Below are 7,585 nucleotides of genomic sequence, written 5' to 3'. Positions count from 1 at the left end.
TCAAAGCAGCTGGCTCTGTGTTTTCAGTCACTCACGAGGACGACTTATTACTTCTATGGATATGATTATTCATTTTTTATCAGTTCTTTTTGACAGTTAGGATTTAAATATTTTTGCATTAGCACTGTCATTCATTTATGTTTCAGGTGACCATGTAGATACAAGATTGCCACCTGTATTTATTTTGCTACAGAAAGTGAAGCATCCCTATCATTTTTAAAGAGAAACACCCCCTCAGATTTGCACCTCCTGTTCTCTTTTTTTTTTTTTGCGGTACACGGGCCTCTCACTGCTGTGGCCTCTCCCGTTGCGGAGCACAGGCTCCGGACGCGCAGGCTCAGCGGCTATGGGTCACGGGCCCAGCCGCTCCGCGGCATGTGGGATCTTACCAGACCGGGGCACGAACCCATGTCCCCTGCATCAGCAGGCGGACTCTCAACTACTGCGCCACCAGGGAAGCCCTCTCCTGTTCTCTTTTAAACAGACATGTACATGGACAGTAGCCCATGCGCCAGTGCCCTCACCCTCTGCTTTTCTGTCTTTTGTCTTTTTCTTCTTTCTGGCGTATTGCTTCTCAGGACCCCCATAATACCTATTGGCCGTGTTAGCTGCATCTAATTGGTGTCAGTCCCAGAGCAGGCACTGGCGTCATTCAGTTAGTGTCTGAATGCTTACAAATCAGCCAGTCCTTCACAAGACCAAGAAGGGAGGATGAATCAAGAATGCAAGACAGGAATTTGGGGGGCTCAGTAGCATAAAGCTGTGGCAAAGAGCTGTGCCTTTAAGATTTTTTTTTTTGCCTTTTTCTTCAGTCTGTATCTTTAGCTGAGAAGTGGCACATCCTTAATGACAACCAAGGGTACAGGGTCACTGTCCCCCACATTTACCTTGCTCTGTCTAGGCACTGGTCCCAGAGTTAGCGGCCATTATAGCCTTCATCTGTAGCTCTGCCCAAGGCAGGGGGGAGGGCAGTCTGTCTCAGTCCCTGTGTTCGCTTGTTCCAAGTGCCTGTATCAGGAGGTTAAGAAATTAGAAATAAAATCATTCTGAAGGGGATCACTTGTGACTCATTAATCCGTGTGATTTCTGATGCTCATTCTCACTGGAAATTGAGTTGGCTAAGTCTGTTTAACTTCTGTGATGAGGGATCAGCGTTCACATTTGAGGTTCTGGGGGCTGAGAGGGATGAAAGGATTGTGTTCAGCTGTCCTCCACTCCCCACCCCGCAGCCACGGCAGCACTCCTGGCTCTTTGTCCTTGGTCAGCAGGCCTCCGTCTGCAGTGAAACCCTGGCAGGGAGGCGCACAGAGCAGCGTGGAGGGTGGCACAGCACACTGGTAAACCCGACCCGCCCAAGCCCACTGCCACCAGGGGTGACGGGCACGACCAGCATCAGTGTCTCAACAGCCCAGGTGCCCAGAAGGGCAGGGGAGACACCTCTGCAGACCCCACAGAGAGAGCCATCTGGCCTCTTATTCCTCAGTGGCTGTCTTTTCACTGATTTTTTTTTTTTAAACAAAGTCCATAATTAAACTCTTACCATCTGATATTTCTCAAATCCAGTATTAAGACACCTTACAAATGTGTAAAAATGTGTTAAATCGAGTAACAAGCACCCACTCTCATTTCCCTTTGTATTCTTAGCACTCAACAGGTGGCCACTGTCTCTTCTTGGGCTCCAGCACACAGCCGGATTCTGGAAATGCCATCCTCTCTCTGTACCCCTGAGCCTCGGTGGGGATGCTGGTCCCCAGATGCCTTCCTTTGCCGATTGCTTTCAGTCTGCCCACACTTCTTCCCGTTGCGGAGCACAGGCTCCGGACGCGCAGGCTCAGCGGCCATGGCTCACGGGCCCAGCCGGTCCGCGGCATGTGGGATCTTCCCGGACTGGGGCACGAACCCGTGTCCCCTGCATCGGCAGGCGGACTCTCAACCACTGCGCCACCAGGGAAGGCCTGCCCACACTTCTTAAAAGTCTTTTCAAAAAGCCTGACTGAACATGTGTGTATCTCCTTCCCCCTTCTGGTCCTGCCTGCCTCTCATCGTCAGGATCTGACCCTGGCCCTCTCCTCCAGCGCAGCCTGCGGCCTGGCCCTTCTGCATCCTCTCTGTCTCTCACAGCAAACTCCTCCTCCCCACACACCTGGACCCTCGAGTCCGCTGCTCTTTCTGTCCCGAACACACTGTGAAGACGCCCTGGGCCCCTTGCGTGTGGGCTGCGTCTACTGTTCGCTGATCACATCGTTTTTGAATTGCTGCCTTGCCTTTCCAAGACTGGAGGTTCCCCGAGGTCAGAGACCACATCTTAATCACCTGTGCATCTCGGTGCTTAGCACAGCACGGAACACACGGATAACATCATGAAACCATCGCTAAATCACAGCTGAAAAGGTTTTGTCTCCTCTATTGATTTTCTCCCGAGATCAGCTTTCTATCTTTTCAAATTTTAATCAATTCAAAATTGAAGTGTCATTCGTTTCAATCTTGTCAGTATGTACGTAGATAAACGTATATCTTATAATTAGTATTCACACGATAGCATGTTCTTACCACACTGTATACAACAGTTATGCTCTCAAAAATTGAGTAAATTAATATTTCTAATTCAGGTGTTAAAATTTAAGGTCATTTGATTTCTTTATTAGTGGCGAGGCTTTTTTATTCCTCCTTTTTGTAGAGCAAATAGTCATACTCTAGGTTATTTTGGAAATACTACTTCCTGTACATCAGATTTACCTTAAGAAAAGCAATTGTATGTTGTACCCTACTACATTACAAGTAGATTTAACTGAGAAGTGTCATTTTTCTGTCTTTTGCCCGTAAATATAAAAGTAAAGACAACGATGCAACAGTTGTATTTTTCCTCAAGGCCACGCACTGTCTGTGTGTTTTCGGCGGTTGGAGAAGGTGGAGGGGTGCACAAGCTCCTCTGTCCCTCCCTGTGTTTTCCAGCGCTAGCAGAGACGTTTTCTGTAATTGGTTTTCCACATTTGCCAAGAGTCTGTTCCTCTTAACATTCAACATGTTTAACAGAAGTCTTGTAATAGTTCCAAAAACAATAAAACCAGTCTGGAGCATAAAAATGATACACATACAAAACACACTGGTTTTTTGTTGTTGTTCTTGTGGCTTTGGTTTTGTTAAGTTCTTTCTAATAATTTTTAGTGTCAAATCATGTGGTAGAAGAAAAAGGTTTTCTTCACAGTAATAGAAACCCCCTAAAGAAATGCAATCAGAGAGTTGTCAGCACAGAGGCCGTCCGGGGACAGTGGTTCCCCTGCACGTCGCAGTAGTGATGAAGTGCGGGTTACGATTCAATTTAATGCTGTGTCCTCAGAAGGAACAAAAGCTTATTTGAGGTACAGCCTTCTGATGTATCGGTAAGGCTGTTCTTAATCTGTGAAAGTCCGTTTCTCACATTGTCAAATGTTAACATAAAAAGCAACACTAGGGTATATCTTATCCCACCCACCATCACTCCTAAGAAGAGGGCTAAAACGTCCCAACGATCAATTTCTCTGCTTTAACAATTAGATGTTTGACAAGTGAAAAAAAAGTGGAGACTTTTTTCAATTATTACTTAATTTAAATATTACAGTTACTAGTTTTATTGTTGTTCAAGCAGCTTTAAGTGTTCAGGGCATCAGGACTTAGGAAGAGCTTTGAAATCCCAGAGAGGAATCAGAGGCACTGACAAGCTGGAAACTGTGGAGCTGATAACAAAAATCTCCACGATCTCGTGCAAGGCATTTTAACCGTTTCTTCATCAGTAAACTGGAATCCAAAAGATAAGTCCTTGGCAATAAAAATAAATAACCCTGGAGAAGGGACGTCACCGCAGGAGCGAGCAACACAGAGCTGGCAGGGTTCTATCTCCTGATCCAACCCATGATTGGGAGGCCTGTTCTGGACATTTCCCCAGTCCGGCCCTGGCTGTCCACTAAAGGAGCCGGCAGTTTTCCACCGCACCCCGATGGGGCGTGAACTAAAGCTTTGGTGCTCCAAGCATGTTGGGTGACCATAGACCACGCTGGAAATGCAGAGGCTCAGGCTGCACCCGAACCTGCATCTGAACGGGGTCCGCGGGTTCCCGCCAACACCACCCCAGCTGAAGACCAAGCAAGAGTGTCCAGAGCTGGTAAACTGGGAACCCCCTCGGATACTGTGGGTGTCATGTGAGCATCTGTTTCCCAGAAGTGGGAAATTTGGGGGGGAACAAAAAAGGAGTATTTAACCTCACGGAGCTCGACCAATACACGGAGTTCAATTTATATTATCACCTGCGAGGTAAAAAAACAAAACAAAAAACTGGTGGGCGCGCTCGTCACCCAGTGGAGAAGGCTTACCTTTCAAATTAAAGAAATGGGAGAAGGCACCCATTGCTCAGGGCTGCTGGAACAAGGAACCACGGCCTGCGCGACCCGCGGGCCTCGCTTCTCTCCGGAAGCAGAAGTGCCGGCAGGCCGGGCCGCTCCTCCCCGACGCTGGGCGCGTGCGCGCGGCCTGCGCCAGCCTCGCGGATGCCCGGCGGTCCTTGGCTCGCGGCCGCAGCGCCCCCATCTCCGCCGCGGGTGACACGTGGCCTCTCCTGGGTGTCTGCCTCTTCGCAGGGTGTGTTTTCTTCTTCTGGAAAAACCAGTCGTGTAGGATTAAGCCCCCTCTTTCCCAACTCCTCTGTGATGTCATCTGCAAAGATGTTATTTCCAAATAAGGTCACGCTCTGCCAGCCTCCAGGATGCGAAGGTGAGGAAGACCTCTTCTGGAGGGGGAGAGGGCAGAGCAGCGTGAAAGCCTCGCAGGGTGTCTTTCCAACTTCATTTCAGGACACCCCCCAGCCCCATTTCGAGTCCGTGGCCCTGTAACAAGCCCCAACCGACAGCCTCACTTGCAACCCAGCGCTACGGGCTCCAGGACGCTGGCGGAAGGCCCCATCCTCCCATGCCGCATCGCCCCCGCCCGGGGCGGCCCCAAGGGCGCTGTAGACGGATGCGGGAAGTGTGAGATGGAGACGGCGGAAGAGCCTCTTGCTGGGGAAAGCAATTAGGAGTTTGTCACTAGAGTACAGTGACAGTGACAAGGTCCCTTAACAGTGTCACGACGCACATTTTTATTGTTGTGAGGTCCATACACCAACCTCAGGCATTTCAAACTAGAGGCGGTAAACTCATCAAATGTTCGAGCGCCAAGCACGCGCAAGACCCTGTACTCAGCGCTGCGGAATTTGGGTGGTTGGCTATTAGAAACAAACAAACATCAAATTAAATAAATCTAGGAAATGAATCCAAGGTTGCAATTAAAATTTTTTTATTTTGCCAATTATGGGCATTTTTTAAAAAATTGCCATCATAAAAGCAAGGACTTCAATTACTTTATTTAAAATGTGTATTTATTTTGAATAGTAATATCAAAATGTACGAAGGATGACAGGGAAAAGTAAATGTCCCTCCCACAGGGACAACCACGATTTCTTGAGAAAAGACATTTTAACACCAAAGAAGTAGGAAGGACATAATCTTAGAGGGAAAAAAGGAGCTTTTTCCAAAAAAGGAACAGTTTGAAAAATATATATATATATATATTTTTTTCCTTTCTTTATTCATCCATTTATTTTTTACAAGTATTTTTTACACTCCTTTTATGAATGCGGCATTGTTTTTCGTGCAGGAGACACACATCAGAGAACAAAAGAGTGAAAGTAGCGTTCCCTGCCCTCTTGGACTCTACGTTTTGGCGAAAACTGAATCTGAAATTGGGACAGAGGAATCCAGGTGGATGAAGCTGAAGGAAGAGGATGCCACCGTGGCCGAGAGCCACCCGTTATCCTGCAGGCACACGAGGCACAAAGGTGGCGTGAGTTTAGAAGCAGCCCACCTGCCTTGCCCAGGACCTGTCAGAGGTCAGGTCACGAGGGCCAGTTTCATGTGTGGCTCTGAACAGACTCGAGAAACAGAGTCTGACAATAGAATTTGGTTCAGGGGTGAGTAAAAGTGCAGGAGGTGGGTGTCAAGGTGGGTGTTGGAGGGATATTATGGGCAGAGAGGAGAGTGATTTTTAATTTTTTGATGGGGTTTCTGCTCATGCAAAGAAACCAGCCAAGTCTGCATGCTACCTTCCTCCTTCTTCAAGTATCCGGGCGTGCCTCTAACCCAGGGAGCGGTTCAGCTGTGGCAGATTACTGGGCTCTGCCTGTGGCTCTCCCATCAGGAGATCTGGTGGGAAGCATAAACCTCAACCTTTACACTTTTTTTTTTTTTTGCAGTACACGGGCCTCTCACTGTTGTGGCCTTTCCTGTTGCGGAGCACAGGCTCCGGACGCGCAGGCTCAGCGGCCATGGCCCACGGGCCCAGCTGCTCCGCGGCACGTGGGATCCTCCTGGACCGGGGCAGGAACCCGTATCCCCTGCATCGGCAGGCGGACTCTCAACCACTGCGCCACCAGGGAAGCCCCAGCATAACATTTTTATCTTAAAATATTATGCTGCGTGCAATTTCTTTCTTGACGTGAGTTTGTCACTATTTGACATCACGACACAAAGCTAGAAATAAAATTTCCCCTCTTTAAACTCCATCAACATTTAATGACCAAGTAAAGCTTTAATCCTGGATGTTACTAAGCATTTTTATTTTTTGGTAGGCAAAAATTGGCATCTCTTTGTTTCAACTTATATTTTACTGATCTTGACGTCTTTTCATATGTTTGGAAGTAATTTGTATTTCTTCTTTTGTGAATTGTCAGTTCATGTCTTTTGCCTATTTTTTTCTTTTGAAATAAATGTTCATTTATACAAGTAATATATTAATGTAGTAGTATTATTAAGAAATTCAAATAGCGTAGAAGTGTATAGAATTAAATAAGAATTCTCCATCCAGAAATTAGTTATTAAGTCCAAAGTTTGGGATGTACTCCTCTATATAATTTTCTGTGTGTGATACATATATACATACATGTGTATATATGTATATATATGACCGTAATATATGTATTATGCTGCATTGCACTTTTTAACTTAACAATGTCTTGTAGATGTAGATTTATATATTATATAAATGGTTTTACTTAATAATGTCATACATATTGAAGCCTGATTTTTTTTACCATTGCTTAGTGTTACATGAATTCTTTTTTCTTTCTGTTGAGTCAACATTTATATACTGCTTACTGGGCATAAAGTACTCGTCTAGTGCTTCATAAATATTAGCCCATTCATCATCATAACAACCCCATGGAACAGGTATGGCTAGTATCCCCATTTTATCAACGGAAGCAGGTATAAAAGGTGAAGTAACTCTGCTCAAGGTCAGCAGTGCTAGTCAGTTGCAGAAGAGATTTAAAATTTATTCTAAAATTCCCTTATCGATAGGTTTAAGTTGTTTCCAATCTTGACTGTAATCAATATCCCAGAGACATGGCAAGATGCCTGAAGAAGGGAGGGGGAGGAAATCAGTCCAGAAAGGCTGACGCGGAGCGGCTGGGCCCCGTGAGCCATGGCCGCTGAGCCTGCGCGTCTGGAGCCTGTGCTCCGCAACGGGAGAGGCCGCAACGGGTGAGAGGCCCCGCGTACCGCAAAAAAAAAACAAACAAGTA

This window comes from Tursiops truncatus, chromosome 17, assembly GCF_011762595.2.
Source record: "Tursiops truncatus isolate mTurTru1 chromosome 17, mTurTru1.mat.Y, whole genome shotgun sequence".
In the NCBI taxonomy this organism is placed as follows: Eukaryota; Metazoa; Chordata; class Mammalia; order Artiodactyla; family Delphinidae; genus Tursiops; species Tursiops truncatus.
Note: the sequence above shows the minus strand (reverse complement) of the source record.